The sequence below is a fragment of the Sorex fumeus genome, unplaced genomic scaffold (assembly GCF_029834395.1).
Source record: "Sorex fumeus unplaced genomic scaffold, SorFum_2.1 ptg000063l, whole genome shotgun sequence".
Taxonomy (NCBI): domain Eukaryota; kingdom Metazoa; phylum Chordata; class Mammalia; order Eulipotyphla; family Soricidae; genus Sorex; species Sorex fumeus.
Window position 1 is genome coordinate 9,354,503 of NW_026606120.1, and position 21,391 is coordinate 9,375,893.

At 46.4% G+C, this 21,391-nt stretch overlaps 1 long non-coding RNA gene and 1 pseudogene across 1 annotated transcript; one reads left to right on the plus strand and one right to left on the minus strand.

The window, feature by feature from the left end:
• The first annotated feature begins 594 nt into the window (after nucleotides 1-594).
• Nucleotides 595-10,161, plus strand: LOC130035223 (uncharacterized). Its single transcript, XR_008794222.1, has 5 exons — nucleotides 595-635; nucleotides 3,862-3,998; nucleotides 5,342-5,437; nucleotides 8,729-8,841; nucleotides 10,092-10,161. It is a non-coding gene; the product is annotated as an uncharacterized LOC130035223 (long non-coding RNA).
• A 4,758-nt stretch (nucleotides 10,162-14,919) lies between these two features.
• LOC130036098 (lactase-like protein) overlaps nucleotides 14,920-21,391 on the minus strand; it is a 60,932-nt pseudogene continuing 54,460 nt past the window's right edge.

Sequence of the window (21,391 nt, forward strand, 5' to 3'; positions counted from 1 at the left end):
GTCACAAAGACCTGCATACCCGAATTCTCAGCAGTTTAATTTCTAGGTGAGACTTGGTTCTAAGACAGCGGAGTCTGGCCAGAGACATGGTGGAGATTTTTCAGTGTGGGAGCAAGTGGCTTGGGGGCTCTGTTTTGGTGGGGCACTGGACCAACTTGCCCCACTTCAGGGTGTCCCAGATATCTCAGCCTGATCGGGTGTCTGAGAACATTTTTTGTAGCAAGCTAATCTCTTCCAAAATTTATTTGAGTCTCTGGAGCAAGGTTGGTAGATGAGCTTACATGGTATCATAAGTGGTTCCCCAAACACTTTTAGATTTTATCAGATTATAAATTAGATTGCTTTGGGGCCATACCTGATAATACTCAGGGCTTACTCCTAACTCTGTGCCTGGGAATCACTCCTGGTAGGGCTCAGGGACCGAATGGAGTGTCAGAGATCAAACCCAGGTTGGCCAGGTTTGCCGAATACAAGGCAAGTGCCCTACCTGCCATACTATCTCTCTAGCCCCACACGTCTTATTTATATATGAACTATAAAAATTATTTCTTAGATTTCTTTATAATAGCATCTAAAACTTATTTGCATATATGTTTTTCTTGATAGGTCAAGAACTTGCCTCTTTGAATCATTTGGTGAGTATGTTTGATTTTTCTTTAGTCTTTGCATACATATATTGAAGACCTGTCATGTGGCAGCTGTGTCCTGGACCCTGGGATAGAAGTTGGACAGTCATTGTCCTTAATCACGACTATCTGGTACTCAGACAAAAGAATGGCCATTCCTTGGTCATTATGTGTACTCTACAAAAGTCTGGTACCAATATATAGTTGTACCCTGGAAAGCTGGTGGATATCTGGTCCTCAGAGTTTATTTTGTCATAGAATTGATGAGAAAGAAACACTTCCCACCAACATTCAGTTAAATGGTATTATTTCAAAACCCTTCTACTGTACTTTATACCTGGTTCTGTTCTAAGTTCATCTTCCAAGAACCTGCCAATGGTGCTGAGTGAGTCCTGATGTGCTCCCAGCAGCACTCGCCGATCTAAGGGAAGGCCTTCGTATTCTGACCCAAGTCTGTTAGATATAAAGGATTACTTACCAAAGAACCCGTTATGTTTTTTAAATGTATAATTCAAAATTTACCTCTGGGTTTTAGAGTCACAGTTCCAGAGGTGGGAATGTGTGCTCACGTGTGTAAGGATGTGTGTAGGCTTTAAGAGAGTGAGCGGAAGACTGGCCATACTGACACTGGACATTGAAAAAGGAGCTCTTTTCAGAAAACAAATTTAAGTATTAATTAATTTGACTTTATAAAACATAAGAGGGTCAGGGAGATGCTCACGGAAGGTCCAGCACCCAGTGAGCCCCTGAGCATCGCAGGGTGCAGCCTGAGACACCTGAGCATCAGACTGTGCTGCCTGGCTGAACATCACCAGCAGTGACCCCAGAGTCCATCCACCCCCACCCCACAGCACCACTGGAGGTGACGCCTTTTTTGTTTGTTTGTTTTTTGCTTTTTGGGTCACACCCAGCGATGCTCAGGGGTTATTCCTGGCTCTGCACTCAGGAATTACTCCTGGTGGTGCTTGGGGGACCATATGGGATGCCGGGGATCGAACCCAGGTGGGCTGCGTACAAGGCAAACGCCCTACTCGCTATGCTATCGCTCCGGCCCCAGTGACACCTTTTTTTAAATATTAAAATATGAAGGAGCCAGAGTACAGCAGGTAGGGCGTTGCCTTACACATGACTAATCTGGGTTCAATTCCCACCACCCCATATGCTTATGTGGTCTACTAAGCCCCGCTAGGAGTGATCCCTGGATGCAGAGCCAGGAATAAGCCCTGAGGACTGCCACCAGGTGTGACACCCCTCCAAAAGAAAAAGAAGATTGAGAGAGGTAGTACAGTATTGCCTTGTATGTGGATGGCTCCAGTTCAAGCCCCTACATCATTTAAGATCCCTTGAGCACCACCAGAAGTGATCCCTGAGCTTAGCAAGAAGCGTCTCAGCCCTGTTAGGTCTGGTCCCACCCCACAAATTTAGATGGCTACAGAGTAATTCAGAGGACCAGGCACTTGTATGTAGCCAACCCAGTTCTATTCCTGTCACCATATATGGTCCCCTTGAAATGCAGAATGAGGCTCTGGGTTTGATACCTGGCACAGTGCAGGGCTAAAGGTCGATGGATAGTGTCCCATCTATTCATAGGCCTGATGCCACTCAAGGGACAATGTGTAATGTGTGTTCCAGTGTTGGAAATCTTGAGACCATCATAGTATTCTTCCCACTAAATTCTCTAGTATTGTTTTTTGTTTGGTATTTCAGTCAGGCCTGATGGTGCCCAGGACTTACTCCTGACTGTGAGTCTCAAAAAAAAAAAATTGGTGTCCAGAGGTGAGGTAGGATTGGGGAGGAGGAGGGGAGGGCTACTGGGATCATTGATGGTGGAGAATGAGCACTGGTGGAGGGTTGGGTACTCGATCATTGTATAACTGAAACGCAAGCACAAAAGTTTCTAAGTCTACAACTGTACCTCATGGTGTTTCACTAATAAAAATTAAAAAGAAAAAAAAATCAGTGGCCAAGAGCCATTCCCTCGATAGAGGGACTAAAGACCAGTCTTTCTTAACCCCAGCAAGGTCCTTATTCAGTTACTTCCTTTTGGGTCATGGCAGAGTTTGTTCCATGACCATGTTCTTAATTTATTATACTTATAGTGCTTAGCTTGCCCCCTTTCGATGCCAGGCTAGGTTACAGCTTGCCCTGGGTCCATTCAGTCCCTTTGTCCGGACCCTCCTTTTGGGGGTGTTAGGGAGTAAGGGCAAGTGAGGCTTAAGTCAGGTAAATATGATGGATGTCCAGGAGTAAAAATTATTTGGAGTCAATTAACTCTCATGTTACAAGGCATAGTATCAACTGTCTTCCAGTGTCTATACAAAAAGGACATTGCTAAAACATGCAGGTAACATAAATCAAAGAGAAAAGCAAAAAAGCAATATAGGATTATTGGTGCCTGATGGAATTGGTGTGCCTCTGGGGCACTATTGTGGGAGTAACTCAATAAACCTAAGCTCCCTAAGGGAGGAGCAAGGACAACCCAATGTTATCCAACACTGAGCAAGCTCAGAGGGCCAGGGGTGTGGCATCCCCTAGGTCAGCCACCTGCAAGGCAAGAGCACCTCAATCCCTGCGCTCTCTCTCAGGTCCCTTTTTTTAGTGTGAGCTTTTAAAAAAAGAACTAGAAGACCTCAGCACTTTATGATCCTTAATTTAATTCGCCAAATTCCTTTTCCAAAGGGTTGTAGCCGTTTGCCAGTGATAACTGAGCGGAATATCATTGGTTACTTACTGCTCAGCTTCTTGTTACTTCGGGTTTACTCCTCTTTAGAAATAATCACTCCCAACAACCTAGCCAGAGTATGAGATGAAGAATCATCTTGTGGGTTCACTATGCATTCTTTCAGGGGTGCGATGGGCACTGGCCTGCTTGGGGCTCCTTGGTGAAGAAGTTCTGTGTTTACCAGAGAATATGTTTTACTCAAAGCGTCCTCAGGACTGGAGAGAGTCCTCAGTGGGCTGAGTGTTTGTATGCAGGATGTCCAGATTCCATTTCTGGCACCAGTAAAACTGAGCCCTGAGCACTGCTAATAAGACTGGCCCCAAAACAAACACATAATCTCTGTGAAAATTCTATTTATAGCTCACTTGAAGGATAGTATTGAAAGGTGGTAAATTCTGTCATATTTCGTCTCAGGAAATGAAGCGTCTAAAATTTTAGTGTTAGTTTTGTAGGCACCACCAGATTCTTACCAACGATTCGATTTGTTCTTTGCTTGCTTTGTTTTCGTTCCAGGAATATTTTCTTTCACCATCAGTAGATATACAAGAACAGGTTTATCATGTTCAAAAACTCCACCACATTCTAGAAATATTGGTCAGTTGCAAGCTTTTCATTCATCTTCAACATGAGCAGCTTTTTTCTTTAACACAGTAAGTACTATTTTATTCTTTAATTACATGAAAATAACTCCGGTTCTAAATCGTTACAGCTAAGGTATAAGATGTACCAGTTTTAGCACTTCCTAGCTTCCTGGAAGTTTTCTTGCACTGAATCTTGGGTTCTCGTCTATAAAGAGAATATATTGGGGCTGGATAGTACAGCAGGCACTTTCTCTGCACAGGGCTGACACTATTCCAGTCCCTGACACCCTATTATTGTCCCCCAAGCCTGCCAGGACTGTGGCCCAAAAACTAAACAGAACAATTTGAGCCAAGTTAACCATCTTGATTATATCAGTGTAGATCAAATACTGTTACTCTGTCAACAATATCGCTGTGATTGATGAATTTTCCTTTGCTGTCTTTGCGTCAGTGCCTGGGACCCCACACGTGGAGGCAGGAGTGTTGGGAATGGCCCTTATGCCTCGGGACAGTGCCAGGGACAGAAACCAAAGCCTCATGCTTGCAAAGGTGCCCTGCCATTGAGCCCCACCAAAGTTGCTATATTTGGGGGGGCAGCTGGAGTAATAATACAGTGGGTAAGCCTCTTGCCTTTCATCCAGCACCCCAGGTTCGATTGTTGGCATGCCGTAGGGTTCCCAAGCACTGCCAGGAGTGACCCCTGAGCGCTGATGAATATGGTCTCCAGAATAAGAGTTGCAGGCTCCTTCTGCCATGACTGCAGTTCGTCAGAGAAGTCTGTCTACTCCAGATTGCCAGTGTCCAGTTCCCAATGCGGATCTGGGCCTTGGCCTGGAACCCTTTATATCTAGGGAAAGAAGTCTGCCAGTCTTTTTCTAATCCAGACGTTGGCTCAGCTGTAAGGGGGAAAGCATGAAAGTCTTCCTGTTTGCAGAATCAAAAAGAACTTTTCTCCCTTAAGAAAGGGAGAGATGGGAGTGATGGCTGAGCGGGCTGAGCAGCTGCTTTCAGGAGCCCCCCAGTACTGCCGGGGAGCCAGAAACAAGACTGGAAAATTATATGTGTTGTATTACTCAGAAATCACGGAAATGTGTTTCATCTTCCTGGCCTCTTGTTTTTACACGTTTAATGTTTACTCAGGCTCACCCAAAAAAAAATTTTTGTTTGATGAATGTGCCTGTTCATTTTGAGCCAAATCATTTTGAGATCACTTGTGAAAGAAAACACGCATCTCTGGGTCCAGTAAGGGTCCGTGAGTTACTGCTTTCTTGTCTGGCCTGGAGTTTACTCTTACTGATGCGTTGGCCATTACTCAGTACAATGTTGCCCTTGTGAGCTTTAGACCACCAAAAGAGTTTGATCACCAAGTGGCTTGCTTTTCTAAAAGAAGTCTTTTCCTTTCTTTTTTTAAGATCCTGTGTAAAATATTACAAACAAAACCCTCTTGATGAGCAGCACATCTTTCAGCTACCCGTCAGACCAACCGCCGTAAAGGATTTGTACCAGAGGTAAATGGCCTGGTGACCCGTGTTTCACCTGGGCCTTGTGCGACCATTTCAGTGTTGGTTCCAGGGGGCTCTTTGTCTGGTGGGCTTCTCCTGCCTCTTCCCAGACCTTTCTCTGCTCGCCCTCTCATCTCTTGTCGTTCTCTCCCTTTGTAATCTCATCTAGACAGAACAGAAGGAATAGCAGGTTGGTAAAAGAGACAGAGAGGGAGTGATCCGGATAAGAGGGCAGAATGAGAGGTGTGCCTGTGTGGGCAGCAAGGGCCGTGATGACTCTGTCCTCCGCAGACATTGAGGAGCCACCGTGGGTGAAATCTCTCCTATTCAAATCTCTCCTTCCGGAGAAGGCAGCTGGAATAGAGAAGGGATCGCTAAGAAAAAGGTGGCTGGAGGAACCGGTCGGGATGGGAGATGTGTGCAGAAAGTAGATAAAGGACCAAACATGATAATCTCTCAGGCTCTGTATTGCAAACCATAATGCCCAAAAGTAGAGAGAGATTATGCGGAATCATGTCTGCCATGGAGGCAGGGGGAGGGTGGGAAAGGGGGGTTATACCGGAGATATTGGTGGTGGGGAATGTGCACTGGTGGAGGGATGGGTGTTTGATCATTGTGTGATTGTAACCCAAACATGAAAGCTTATAACTAACTCACGGTGATTCAATATAATTTAAAAAATAAAAAAAGAACAATAAGTAAACTTAATAAATAATAAAGTTGACAAATAAATAAATTTAAAAACCATGTGGTTTTGACCTGTATTTCTCTAATAGCTACTGTCATTAACCTTTTTTAATTTTCAGTGTAAAAAGTTTCTTAGCTAGCTATATAACCTTTTGATAGAAATGTTCCTTTAAGTCTTTAAGTACTTTGTCATTTGTCAAAGTCTTTTTTTTTGGGGGGGTCATACCTGGGGATGCACAGGGGTTACTCTTTGCTCTGCACTCAGGAGTTACTCCTGGCGGGCGGTGCCCAGGGGACCATATGGGATGCTGAGAATCCAACCCGGGTCGGCCGCGTGCAAGGCAAACACCCTACATGCTGTGCTATCTCTCCAGCCCCTGTCATTTGTCAAATTCTAATTCAGTTTTTTAAAAAATTTTTTCTTGAATTTTCTATATTCCATATACTTAAGCAGATAGATGACTTGCAAATACTTTGTCTTGTTCTGTGGGTTGGTTTTGCTTTCTTGGATGGCATCATATGAAAATACAACATTCTTGATTTTAATGAACTTTAACTGATTTTTTCCTTTAGTGTTCATACTTTGGTTGCCACATATAAGAAAAGACTGTATAACCCAAAGGAAAAATGATTTGCACCTTTGTATTTATTTTATTATTCACAATTAGTTTTTGATATATATGGAGTTAAATTTTGTATATGGCATGAGGATTTTTGTTCATATGCTTTTTTTTCTTCTGGGCATATCTAGTCATTTGAGCATCATTCTTCGACTAATGATACTTTGTAACATTTTATTAAAAATTAATCTGGGGGGAAGCGATAGCACAGCGGGTAGGGCATTCGCCTTACAAGCGGCCAACATGGCCGACCCGAGTTCGATTCCTCCGCCCCTCTTGGAGAGCCCGGCAAGCTACCGAGAGTATTCGATATGCCAAACACAGTAACAACAAAGTCTCCAGTGGAGACGTTACTGGGCCCGCTCGAGCAAATCAATGATCTACGGGAGGGCCTTTATGGGGGGAAAAAATCTCTTCTTCCTCCCTCCCTCTCTTCATTTCTCTCCTCGCTTGTCAGCACCCTCAGAGTTGCTTAGCACATGTCACCAGTGACCTTCAAGGGTGGGGAGATGGCTTCAGGGACTGATACTTAGGCTCTGTGTCTCCCAACAGCAGGTATGAGCTCTGAGCAACTCACTGGGAAGTGTTCCAGCCCTCACACCCCCACCCAAAGTGGGTTTGGTGGGGCCGAGGGGGGGGGGTAGTTCTCATGTAAGAACTAGTCCACCAATTCTCCTTCCTTTAATAAAGAGATTGTTAAGACTTCCACCATTCAACATTTGAACTTGGGCCGTCCATTATTCTGTCATGTAGACATCTCTTTGAATTCAACCTCTCACTCCACTCCCAAGACTGAGAATTCTCCTCCTCCACCTTCTCTTCCTCTTCTTCTTCCTCTTCCTCTTCTTCATCTTCTTCTCCCTCTCCCTTCTCGTCCCTCTTTCTCCTCCTCCTCCCACTTGGTACTGGACATTGAGCCAGGGCCTGGGACATGCGTGATGTGCTCTACCCCTTGAGTCACAGTCCCACTGAGAATCCCTCTCAAGTGCTTCCTTTGCCCGCCTCATCTGAGTTTTCACCGAAACTGTCCCCTCTGCTCTCTTCTCTGTGTGACTGATTACATTCCTGCTCAACACTTGACTTGCTTTGGGATTTCAATAGGTGACAACTCGCATCTCCATTGTGCTCCAGAGCTGACGGCCCAGGTCCCTGGGTGCCTGTGCAAGGTTTCAGCACCAGCACCAGTGTCCTGTAGACGTGCGGGCTCAGAACCCAAGACCCTTCCCGACACAGGCTCAGTCTCTGCTCAGGCGACCATTGCTAATCTTCACCTAATGCCCCAAACAAATTGGGGTGTGACATGTCACTCGCATTCCTTACGCCCCTGTATACAGTCGCCACTTCCTCCTTACAGACGCCTCACTCAGCGTCTCCTTACATGCCATCGTTGCCTGCTGTAGTGCCTGGTCTTTACATCTACATATGGAGGGTCAGGTGATCTTTTCTGTTTCACCTGCTCCTTGACCTTCCTGAGATCCGAATCCCCCGCTTCCTCCTATCGAAATGGCTTTCAGTTGCTTCAGTGCCCCCAGCCCTTGGGCCCCCACTACTGGCTTCTGCCCTTTTCAGTTGAGGACAGTGTCCATGCCCTCCCACGTCCACCGGGGCCTGTCCTCGCCCTGCAGTCCCCTGCTGAGCTCGGTCACCCTTGTCAGGGCCTCCTTTCCTCTGAGGCCAAGCAGGTTCCTCCCAGAATCTTCATTCCTATCCTAGTTTCCCTCCCTCTCATGACTCTGCTATTCTGTAGTTGCTGCTATTGTGGGGGTCGCTCCCAACAGTGTCTGGGTGGGAGTGGTCGGGGTTCTTGGGGTGCCCCGGCTCCCACGCAGGTCCGCAGCATGCTCTGCCCTCAAGCCTCTTCCTACGCCCTGTGACTGCGGTGGGGGGGCTTGGAGCTTTGTCACGCGGTGTAAAATGGAGGCAGTAGGGAAAGGGCATGGTTGGACCCCCCACTCCCAGCCCCAGCCCAACTTTGATCTTTTTTTCTTAGTGAGAAGCCACAGAAATGGAGAGTGGAAATAAATAGTGGTCACAAGAAGGTGAAAACTGTTTGGCAGCTGAGTGACAGCCTGCCTGTGGACCATCTGAACTCCCCCAGAGTCGGTAAGGAGGGTTTGTGGTACTGGAGGCTGGAGGTAGTGCAGCAGGTGGGGTATTTGCCTTGCATATAGCTGACCCAGGTTCCATCCCCGACACTCCATACGATCTGAGTATAGGGCCAGGAGTGAGGCCTGAACGTACCGCTGTGGCCCAAAAAAGAAAAAGGTTTTCCACTGGAAAATAAACAGTGATTATTTTTGATCATTTTTGTCACTCTCGTGCCTGGTTTTAATTAATTTTCCTGAACTCTAGGTGCACAGTGTATTTATTCGGGGTTGGGGGGAGCAGTAAATAGCACCCTCCTCATCCTGAATAGAGGGACAATCACTAGGGCCATGGGAGAGGGGTTAGCCAGCACATTACAGTAGGGCAGGGGGAGAGGTCACCCAGTGGAAATGCCACTTACTCCGTATATCCTGGTGGGCAGACTGAGCAGTGGTGAGACCCCCATCAGCTGGTTTCTAAGGCTCCCCCAACCTGGCCCATGTCAGTTAGAGATAGGTAAGGTCTTTATGTAACTAGCTCTCACCAAACTGCCCTCCTTCGGTAAGTCCCCCAAGAAGTTTAATACATATGCTGCTTCTCCATATGGAGCTGTCCTCTATGTGTAAGGGTCGAGTGAGGGCCTTCCAGTACTGCAAGGGTTACGCAAAATCAAATTTTAGCGGTTTAAGGCAAAATAGAAGACTTTAATGGCCCATACCAGTTTGCTGGGGAGTAACTGTAATTGATACTTGTAGAATTTCCAGAAAATATTTATTCTTTCTCCCCAAAAGTATATGTTGTGATATATATATGCGATCTGAAGAGAAACCAGAGTATATATGTATATATATGTATAAAACCTCCCTAAACTAGAAAGTCTGCCTCTCTGCTCAGATGGTTGAACTGTTAAGTCCTAAAGAAACTGGTGACGGTTCCATCTTTTCTATATAATAAAAAGGCAGGAAGCTCTAGAAAATTAGAAGTCAGGGCTGGAGAGATTTTAACAGCTCAAGTGCAAGTTCAGAAGGAGACCATATTCAGAAAATGATGAAACACTGATTTCGACTACCTTGTTTTGTGTCGGGGCCACACCTGGCGATGCTCAGTGGGTACTCTTGATGGTGCTGATTGAACCTGGTTTGGTTGCATGCAAGGCAAGCACCCTCCCTGCTGTGCTACCCCCAGGCCCTCAGCTGCTTTTGATTATTATAAAAGTTCATTTGTACTTGTGGTAGAAAAGCCAGTAAGTTCTGTGTTTCTTGTTACAGATTTTTCTGAGCTAACATTCAATGGTAGCTTGGAAGAGAAGATGTGCTTCACCACCATGATCACCAGCAGCCAAGTGCATTTCAAGTGAAGTTTGTGGGCGGGGCTTGTTCAAGGTAGTGTGTTCATTCTCGGGATACTGTGAGCTGTAGTCAGCACTCACGTTTGAATTCTTTCAGCAACAGAAAATCTCTAAGTTAAATCCATAAAATTTCTTTGAGGTAATTTATTGAGAAAAGGAAATTGAATTTAGCATAAGCAGGTTGGTTTTATTTTTTGTTCTTGTTTTTGTTGTTTTTGTCTTGTACCAGAGATAACAGGGGTTCAGGTATTTGCCTTGCATGTGATTGACCCATGTCCCCTGAGCACCACCAGGAGTCAGCCCTGAGCACTGCTGGGTGTGATCCCCAAAACTAAAAATGAACAAAAGTTTGTCTTAAATACAGAAATAATGAAGCTAAAGATGTATTTTTGAAAATAAGATTTGGCGATTTTTTTTTCCCCCAGCTCATCTCAGAAAAGGATCTAAGTGGATGTTCATTTACTTGGTATCCACCTAATGCTTTGCCCTGGTTGCCTGAATTTTGTCTATAGATAATTGATTGTCATGTATAGAACAGTACTGAGATGGTGATTTTTAGCTTAAGTACTGTTTCTGGGAAGATTTGGAGTGGAAAATAGTTCATAGAATAGTTTGTGACGATCCCTTTTTGCAAATTGAAAATAAATGCATAGTAGTAAAGGAGTCTAAGCAATAGTAGAGCGGGTTGCCACTTGCCTTGCACACAATGAATCCAGCTTCAATCTTGAGAATCCCATATGGTCCCCGATCTCTGATTGTAGAGCCAGGAGTAAGCCATGAGAATCACCAGGTGTGGCCCAACAACCCCCAAAAACCCCACTAAACAAAGACCCCAGGCATTGACTTTGAGAGGGGTAGTATTACAGATGACTTTAAGTTTTGGTTGCTTTTATTTTCTAATTCTTAAATCCTACTATCTGATCCCTCCTCTTCCTTCTCCTTCCCAGGAAAAAAAACAGAAAGAAAAAAAGTCACAGCAACTGAAAACAAATGTACATAAACACTCAGAGCAGAGCAGGAAATGGTGATGATTGTCCTCTACCAGCTGCCCCGAAAGCTGCCAAATGACCAACCTCTCAGGTGTGTCTCCGCAGGAGGAGCATCAAGAACACTGCAGCGAGCAGGACACAGAGGGTGCAGAGGGTCAGGATCATGATCTCAGTCACCATCTGCATGGGGCCCCGCAGAGCTTCTGAATGGGAAGAAGACCAGAGCTGAGCATCACTGCACTGCTTCATCTGCAAGCCTGACTCTGCCTGGGAAACTTAGAAGGATCCCTAAACTCTCTGCTTGGTGTTCTTTGCCATGAAAGCGAACCTGGTGGGGGCTTTGTAAAACATTTCTGAAGACAATGGGATAAAGGATGCCTGAACAGTTCTTCCTTTGATACTGTACTATAAAATCTAATGCGTGCAAGATTAGCATTTGTGTTGACCCTACATTAAACCAAGAATATTCATCTCCAGGTTCCATTCTGTACACTTTTGGTTTCCAAATTAAATTTTTTGTGGTGGTGCTAGAGACTTAGTACAGCAGGTAGAACATTTTTCTTGCACATGTAGGACCGGAGTTCAGTCCCAGCACCATATATGGTTTTCTGAACTCCTGCTAGGAGTAAGCCTTCAGCACAACTAGGGATGACCCCTCTTTTTTTTTTTTATGGTAACTCTTAACATAAGTGAGAAGAGTCACATGTGAACCTATTTTGTGCGTGTTAAGAGTGTGGACACTTAGATGCCAGGCCTGCTTTTCACTTCTGCCAGGGACCGTGTTCCCGGAACGAACAGCACTGGACCTATCCCGAGGGGTTCCTTGGCCGCGCGGTCATTCCCGCATCATGTCTGCAATAATTTCATCTTAGTTTGAGTGTAGCTCAGTTGTTTTGTTGTCTGAGTAGGGAAAAGGGGACAGTGGCCTGCTAGCCTGTGACAGTAGCCAAGTTGGCTGGATTTAGTTTAACACTTTCTACCATTGTGACATATTGAGTTAGTTGGATTTTTTTAAAAGAGAAGAAATGTTTCTGAATATCCTTAAAAGGAGGAAGCAGGGAGTATGGTGCTGCCAGCAGGTCAATCTGTTCCTGTGAGGCGAGTGCATCAGCAGCCTGATGGCGCCTTCAGACCTCCAGATACCCCAAAATTGCTGCTGTGCCTTTGGCCAGACCCCAAAAAAAGTTTACCAAGAAAGTAAATGGCCAAAAGTTAGGTATGTGGGAAACACCCACAAACCACCTCTGGCTCAGCTATATAATTGGAGGCAAGGCCTCTTTGGTTCTTGATTGAACTGCTTAATGGCCATGATCCCAGAGAGTCAGAAACGAATCTCGGAACCCAGTGGCTTTAGGTAGAAATGCATCCGGTCTCTGCAGTAGGCTACCGATGCTGGGCCAACCCAGGTGGGAATAGGTTTTGTGCTTTGGCCTATTCTGCCTGGCGGCCCAGTGGCCGCCATCCTTCAGAGGCCATCCTTCAGAGGCCACTGGATAGTCACATTTGGGCCACTGGATAGTCACATTTGGGCCCCCAGTGAAGAGACACACAGGGCCTCATGGGATGGGGGTGAAGCCGGGCTTGTCCTCCCCACCCCAACAAGACCCCAAGTCATCGCCCACGAACGGCCTCTCTGGCTCCTGATCAAGCTGCTAACGGCCTTGATCCCAGAGACTCAGAAACAAATCTTGAAACCCAGCGGCTTTTGGCAGAAATGTGTCCGGACCCCACAGTAGGTTTCTGTTGCTGGGCCACCCCAGGGGGGAAAGGGTGCTGTCCCTCTGCCTGTTTCCTTCTGCCCGGAGCCAGAGGTTCTTTGTCCTCATAGCTATTTCTTCGACGCTCTTGAAGGCGTTCCAAGCCACTCTCTTCCTCCTGCGCAGCTCGGGTGCCAGGTCATTTGTCATGTTAACTTCTCGACCTAGGTACACATAGCTGTTGCATTCGGAGATGGTCGTACCGTTGAGAGCGAATGGGGCATCAGGAACGAGGCTGTTTCTCATAAACATTGTCTTCGTGAGATTCAGCTGTAGACCAACCTTTCCACACTCAAAGTCGAAGTCGGCCAGCATTTGTGCCGCTTGGCTGAGGTTTGGTGTTATTAAAACAATGTCATCAGCAAAGCGGAGGTGGTGTAGTTGCCGACCATCTATCTTCACTCCCATTCCTTCCCATTCCAGCCGTCGCATGATGTTCTCGAGGGTGGCACTGAAGAGTTTCGGTGAAATGGTATCACCCTGCCGAACCCCTCTCTTGACACTGATGATTACTTTATTAGTTCCACTGTCGCTCAGCCGTCCGAGATGCCCCCCTCCAAATGTGCTTTAAATTGTACTAATGCCAGTATATGGACCCCTTCTGGGACATCAGAGGTCTCTCAGAGTTCATGACGTAGCTTCCCTAACTGCAAACAAGAAGCCCATGAGCCAGTCTCTGTTGCTGTTCCTAGCCCCACTGAGTTCACCCTAAAAGAATGTTTCTGAGACCTCTTAGAAAGGATTTCTATTAAGACATTCGAAATTATAATTTATATTTCTTGCTACAGCAGTAGAGAAGAAAGTTGATAGCAAACTCTGGGGGCTGGGGGCTGGAGCAGTAGTACAGCAAGTAAGGCTTTGCATGCAACTGACCTGAGTTCAATTCCTGGCACCCAATATGGTCCCCAAGCACTGTCAGGAGTAATTCCTGAGTGCAGAGTCAGGAGTCAGCCCTGAGCATTACTGGTTGTGCCCCACCCCCACAAAAAGGGGTGGGGGAAAGAGAAATACTACAGTGGGTAAGGCTGGCACACAGCCAATTTGGATTCAAGCCCTGGCACCCAATATGGTTCTCTGAACCCCACTAGGAGTGATCCCTGAGCACAGAGTAACTGAACAACACCAGGTGTGGTTCCACACCACAAAATAAAAGTTAAAAAAAAAGAAAGAAAATGTGTGGGTGTTGAAAATGGTAGGTTTTAAAGGATTATTTTAAATTATTTTTTGTTTGAGAGCCAGAGTCTGCAGTGCTCAGGCTTTTACTCCTGGCTTTGTGCTCAGGGATCACTCCTAGCAGAGGCTCTGGGAATCATATGGATGCCAGGGATTGAACCGGGGTTGAACACATGCAAGGTAAGTGCCCTATCCAGCTCAATTTTAAATTATTTTAAAATCTCAGTTTGGAACCAGTGGCATTTGTTTAGCTGTGCCTTTAGTAAGAAAAAGAGGAAAATTATATGGTCTGATTTGCTTAACTGTTTTCATATATGTTTAAAAAATAGTCTTTGTTTGCACTTAGAGTAACACTTCATTCCAAGTCTTTGTTGCCAGTATAACTAAAAGCCCACAGGCCCCCTGTGACCCAGTCATGCCCTAATGCTGTGTTGGGACTCAATTTCAAAGCCTGCTGATCCCATTCTGAACAGCAAAGGAAGAGGGGGTAGCTGGAGCAATAGCACTGCAGGTAGGGCGTTGCCTGGCATGCGGGTTCGATTCCCAGCATCCCATATGGTCCCCTGAGCACCTCTAGAAGTAATTCCTAAGTGCAGAGCCAGGAGTAACCCGGGTGTGACCCAAAAAGCAAAAAAAAAAAAAAAAAAAAAAAAAGAAGAAGAAGAAAAGAAAGAGAGGCTATGTGTTAGGGCGCAGGACCTCCAGCCAGGCTCTCACAACCCTGTCTTTCTCAGGCAGGCAGAGAAGCTGGCTGTCCAAATCAGCTCCCAGCCACCCTGCTCTCAAGCCCAGAGCCCCACCAGGCACTACCAACCCAACCTCTCTGGGGCTAGGGAAGCCGCTTACTGCGATGGTCCTCCTGTAGAATTCAACAGATGCCCGGGGGGAGCGCAGCATATTTCTGTTGTTCAAGTCAATGTAGAAGACTCTGGATCTTTCTGAGAGTCCTTTCACCCACTCCCACCAGGTCGCAATCTTTCCAGTAGCTGGGCCCGAGGTGCGAGGGGTGTTTGCGAGCAGTGATGTAGCAAGAAGGCCTAATCCCAGGAAGTCAGAGGAGCCTCTGATGAATCTCTTCTCCTGGTGCAAGAAACTCGGGAGCCTGGACGTGTCCAGCCCTTGTTCTGCACTCTTTCTCCCTAGTGGCAGGGAAACAGGAGAGGGACAGAGGGTTTCTCAGTCATTTTCTATGCCATAATCATGCCAGCATTCTGGCTAAAGCTGCTATGTCAATTCTGGGCTTTGGTATTCACTAACATGGAGAATCTTACTGATAGGTGAGCTCAGGTAGAAGGACCTGCATTGTGAAACCACCCAGGGATTTCTTAATTCCTGGAACCTCCCAAAAGCCCTGGAGCCTCCTCTAATCATGCATTTCTCCCCAGAATTCCTGTCTAGATCCACTCCAGGACACATGTTGAGTGCGTGTCCACTGTACTCCTCAGGAAGTATTTTCAATAAGCCCGTATCAGTCTGATTTCATTTTGGTCCCTGCCTTTTCTTCTAGTGAGCCCGTCCCAGACCTTGAGTTATCTTTTCCGTTCAAGTCAGTTTCACATTTGAATCCTTGGGTGGAAGGGGGCACAGCCAGCAGTGCTCAGGGCTTATCCTCTGGTTCTGTGCTCAGGGATCACTCCTGGAGGCACTGTAAAACCATCATTGGTGCTGGGGATTGAACCAGGGCCAGCTGAGTCCAAGGCATGCACCTAATCCACTGCAGTATCTCTCCGACCCTTGAATCAAACGTGATGTATTCAAGACATGCATCTAACAACTTAAGCGAAATCCCAAACTACACCTGACTCTATCCAGGAAAAAAACAATGGCAAGGGGTGGGAGTGATTGTGGAGAGATAGTAAATAGGTAGGATGTTTGCTTCTCACATAGCTGACTTGGGTTTGATCCCCAGCACCACATCTGACCCTCTGAGTCTCACCAGGAGTGATCCCTAAGTGCAGAGCCAGTATTGAGCACTGAGCATTGCTGGGTGAGGTCCAAAATAACAAAACAGAAAGTTCCATAATAGGATGTGGCTTGGCTCACCAATTTGGTCTTTTATAAGTTGGGGGTAGTCACCAGCATAAATGGGGTTGGCAAACCAGCCCAGGCAGAACTAGATGTAACGCTCGGCCACCGCCATGTCCTTAGGGTCACTGATGTTCAGGGGCTACCCCCAGGCGCAACTCAACGAAATCCCCACCAGCCCCTCAAAGAGAGAATGGAGGCGAGTGGAGGGACTAGGTGTGAGGTTGACTATGAGCAAAGCAGATGCCCCACAAATTGTAGTATCACTCCAGCACCAGCTATTTTCAGTTTTGCACTTTGATTTACAGTGCTTCTCCTGGCAGGATTTCCTAAATAACGCATTACCACCTTTCAGATGCTAGACTTTTTTTGTCCCCTCTCCCACAAAAGTTTCTCGGTAGCACATGCCATGGCCTACAGCTGTCAGTTTCACATTCTATGAAACTCTGGAAACTCAAGGACCAGTGTCCAGGGATGAGCCCTCGAGGCTGCACAGGCCTTGCTTCCTCCTGCCCTCTGGGTCCCTTTATTCTCCCATCATCGTAAATTGGTCTTACTCTAGAGGGGAAAAGTCCTTAATATCTTCTGTCCTCTCCCCTCTCCTCAACTCCAGTTTCCTTCCCTTCCTTTCCCTTCCTCTCCTCTCCTTTCCCCTATTCTCTACTCTTCCCTGTGTCTGAGTTATTTCATACTTCAAAGCATGGGGAAATGTCTGAGAGTCAACTATAGTTTTCCGTCAATTACAGAGGAAACTCCTGATCCAATAACTGACCTCAGAAGACAAACAGACTCAGTTACTCTGCCATCCTGTGTCTGATCCACACAGAGTCCATCCCTCTCCACAGGTGTCCACTAGCTGGCCCTTCCCCGCCCCTTTGCTCTGCTTCTTCCCTTTCCACCTCATTTGGCCTCCATCCCTAGGGCTGGAGCAATAGCACAGCGTGTAAGGCGTTCGCCTTACAAGTGGCCAACATGGCCGACCCGAGTTCGATTCCTCCGCCCCTCTCAGAGAGCCCGGCAAGCTACCGAGAGTATTCGGTATGCCAGACACAGTAACAACAAAGTCTCCAATGGAGACGTTACTGGGCCCGCTCAAGCAAATCGACGATCAACGGGAGGGCCTTTACCTTTACCCTAAAGTCACTGTTTCCTCGTATCTCACTTCTCCATGAGACATTCCCCTGTATTCCTAGCCCAGGGCCCTGGGGCTCTTTTTCCTCTTTCTTCCTCCACCTCATCCTAGGGATGAAATTTTAGAGTTGGTTCTGATGGAATCACCAGCAGTAGAAGTGACAGAGAATGGGAATCAATATCTCATTTCAGCACAGGAAGGGCACCAGTATGTTTTTGTAGTACACTGTGGGTTTGGGTAGAGCACTGAAGCCCTAGAGTCCTTATTTTTATTTGTATTTAAATATTTTTTATTAAGATCTTGTGGTTTACAATGCTATTAACAAGGATTTCTCACGCACATGTTGTCTTCTAATCACTTTTTTTTTCTTTTTGCTTTTTGGGTCACACCGGCTTTGCACAGGGGTTACTCCTGGCTCATGCAGTCAGGAATTACTCCTGGCAGTGCTTAGGGGACCATATGGGATGCTGGGAATTGAACCCGGGTCGGCCACATGCAAGCCAAACGCCCTACCCGCTGTGCTGTTGCTCCAGCCCTTCTTAAAAAAAAAAAATTTATTGAATCACCGTGAGATAGTTACAAAGTTTTCATGATTGAGTTTCTGTCATACAATGATTGAACAAACCTGCCTCCACCAGTGCGTGATCTCCACCAGCAAAGTCCCCAGTATCCCTCCTGCCACCCCCATCTCAACCCACGCCCTGCCTCTATGGCAGGCAACTTCCTTTCTCTCTCTCTCTCTCTCTCTCTCTCTCTCTCTCTCTCTCTCCCTCCCTCCCCTTTTGGGCCGTTTAATCACTCTTGAGCCAGTAGTCATGGTTATGAATGAAGAGGAGCCCTTCATGTGAATGTGTTTAGGGAAACTATTTCACAGCACATGACGCCTATAGGGCTCCCCCTAGTGAGCACAGCGTGTCCTGTTAAGGAGAGCCCAGATTGCCCTGCTGAGGAAGCACCATTAAAACTGAGTTTTCTTTCTCCATAAGGCCACACGGGGGCGCCACTGCTCTGCTCGCTCCTACTTCTCAGGGGCAGAGCTGTGGTCTGACTCAGGCTGAGATGCTGACCTGGAGGAGGACATCCAGGATGAAGGTGCCTTCAGAGCAGTCCTGGGGTCAGGCTCAGGAGCCAGGCGGGGAGTAGAGGAAAGGAAATCTCTGGGGCGTTGTGCTGTGTGTGGGGTTGCAAAATGTTCCCAGAACTTCTTTCTCCAGTCCATGATGCCAAACCTAGACACTAGAAGGGAACTTTCCTTCCACTTCCTGTTCCTTTTATTAGGAACATTCGTCATTTTTTTTTTATCACTACGACATTTATACAGCTAATAAGTCCATGCCAGGAAAGTATCATGAATCTCCACACTATTTGGATGTTACTGTTTTCTTTTCTCTCCTCGGATCCCATCCCAAGATCATGCACCCAGAGTGAGGTCCCTGTCATGTCTCCCAAAGGCGCCTCCAGCTGAGTTGGTCTCAGATTCACTTTGTCTTGGATGACATGGCATTGTAAGGAGACTGCTCTGCTACAATTGGAGAAAGACCCTCAGTTTGGGTGTGGTGGCCAAGGCTAGGGGTGTGGGAAGCCCACAGACACAGTGTCATTCTCAACAGCACTTCAGGCAATGCAGGAGCCATTTGGTCATCAGGGATAATGGTCACCCTCACTCCCTAATGACACACGTACCTCAGTTACTCTATTTCAAGACATGTGTTTTATTTTGCACATACAAATTATATCTATTGTTGTAATTAAGGTGACATGTACAGTGTTAATATAGTTTCTGCATCTCGCCACCACCAAAGTGCCCAATACCATCCACCATCTCCTTTCACTACTTATGTTATCCACATTAATTCTCCTCATTCACCTAACCCCCTTCTAAAGAGTACATATGTTTCTTGTTCTCTTTCCCATACTGTCTCTTTAGAATGAATCCATCTGTAACGCTCAAACTAAGAGCTATTTTTTAGGTTGTATGAAACTTTCCATTTTTTTTGGTTTATTTTTGGTCTCACCCGGCAGTGCTCAGGGCTTCATCCTAGAGGGACTCAGGGAACCATATGTGGTGCCAGGAATTGAACCCCAGTCAGCTGTATTTCGGATAAATAACCTACCTGCTGCACTCTGGCCCTGGCCTTAAGAATATTTTTAATTCTTCTGTATGTGATTTTTTTAAATACTCTAAATTTTATGACACTTATAAAATATTTGTCAGATCATACTCAAAATATAAAATTCAATTCTAGTCTATGGCCAATATTTTTTCACTAAACTAAACTTTTATTTGTCTCTGCACAGCCAGGATGGACCCCTGCCTCCGTATGTGGAAGGCCTGTGCCCTACCATTGAGCCATATCCCCATCTCACAGAACTAGCTTAGCTTTCCTGACTACAAGGGGAGACTAGATTGAAGAACTAGATCATTTCTATGCTAAAAAAAAAAACTGTTGGGGCCTACATAAATAAAGGAGATGGACAAGAGGTTCTTGTGGGACCACTTAGTTCTTTATGGGATCCTTATGATACCTTCATGGAACCTTTCAACCCAGAATACTTGCACTAGAGGTGGAATGTTGCCCTGGTGGCGGGGGGGGGGGGGGGGGGGGGGGGCGGGGCGAGGGGGGGAGGGTGGTGTACGGGAGGGTTCTGTATCTGCTCTTCCTCTACTTCCACTCCTGAAGAATCTCCATTCATGAAAGCCCATTACAAAGATGTTTTTCCCCCATGGACTAAGGTCCTTGGATGTGTAAAAGTCTATATTGTATATTATATATAAATATTTTATTATATACAATTCTTGGTATTTGCACAAAGAATGTTGTTCTGATGATCATGGATTCTAAGTAATAAATATGATTCACAAAGAAGAGTCAGGGCTCAGTGGACAGGCCGTGAATCCCTCACTGCATGCTTTTCGCTCCCATTTCTGCCTTTTTCTTAGTCCTCATGGCGTCCATGGCTCAGGCCTGCTCAGCTGGGGCTGCTACCTGGCAAAAATCTAATATGGTTTTTCTTCAAAGGACTTTCTAGGGCAGGTGAGGTAGTATAACAGTAAGGTGTTTGCCTTGCACCTTGCCAGAAGTAGGTTCTATTACCTGCATCCCATGTGTTCCCCTGAGTGCTGCCGGGAGTAATTCCTGAGCACAGAGCCAGTGAGATTCACTGGGTGTGACCCCTGGACCCCCAAAAGATATCCTGTTCACATTAATCTGTTGTTAATATTATTCCCGTTGAAGTCATTTTCAGGCTTGAACTCTGCAGGAGAGATATTACAGAAGGTTAGAAGGTAAGGCGCTTTGCCTTGCATGTGGCCAACACGGGTTTGATCCCTGGCACCACATATGTACGGTCCTGTGAACCTGCCAAGAGTGATCCCTGAGCGCAGAGCGTACAACTGAACACTGCCTGGTGTGGCCAAAAGCCAAAATAATAATAATAATAATAATAATAATAATAATAATAACAATAATAACTTCTGCCCCCGCGCCTGACTGTCCTCGCTCGCTGGGACCCCTTGGAGGGGAGCGGGTTGAGCTTTCCTCCCCGCCCCGACCAGGGCTCCGGCAGCCAAAGACTTCCAGGACCAGCTACCATCATGCTGAGACCACTCTCCGCACACATGAAGGTACTGGCAGAGGGACAAAGTCACGCGGGTTCCGGGGCCAAGATCTCCAAGCCTACTCGGATTTGGGCCGAGCATCCCCCACCCAGATCCTCCAAATTCCAGTAGGCAGGGGTCACACCCACCACCTGGCCCCCTGGCGCCGTGTAATCCCATCAACGGCCAAGACTCAGAGACTATAAAATCCAGCTCCTGGAACCGCGCGGCCGCATTTGCGGCCGCGCGACATCTTATCAGGACATCTTTTATGACATCTTATTATCTCATTCCTACTTTGGACAAACTGGCAGGTTACCGAATGTAGCCTGCCCACAGGGCAGAGTCTGGCAAACTCCCCGTGGCGTACCCAATATGCCAAATACCAGTAACAATGATGGGTCTCATTCTCCTAAAGAGCCTTGAATATAATCTCAGGGCTAGGATGAAGGAGACGTTACTGGGGCCTGCTCGAGGCAATCGACGAATAACAGGATGATTTGTGATTTGTGTGAATAATAACAATAATAATAATAATAATTCATC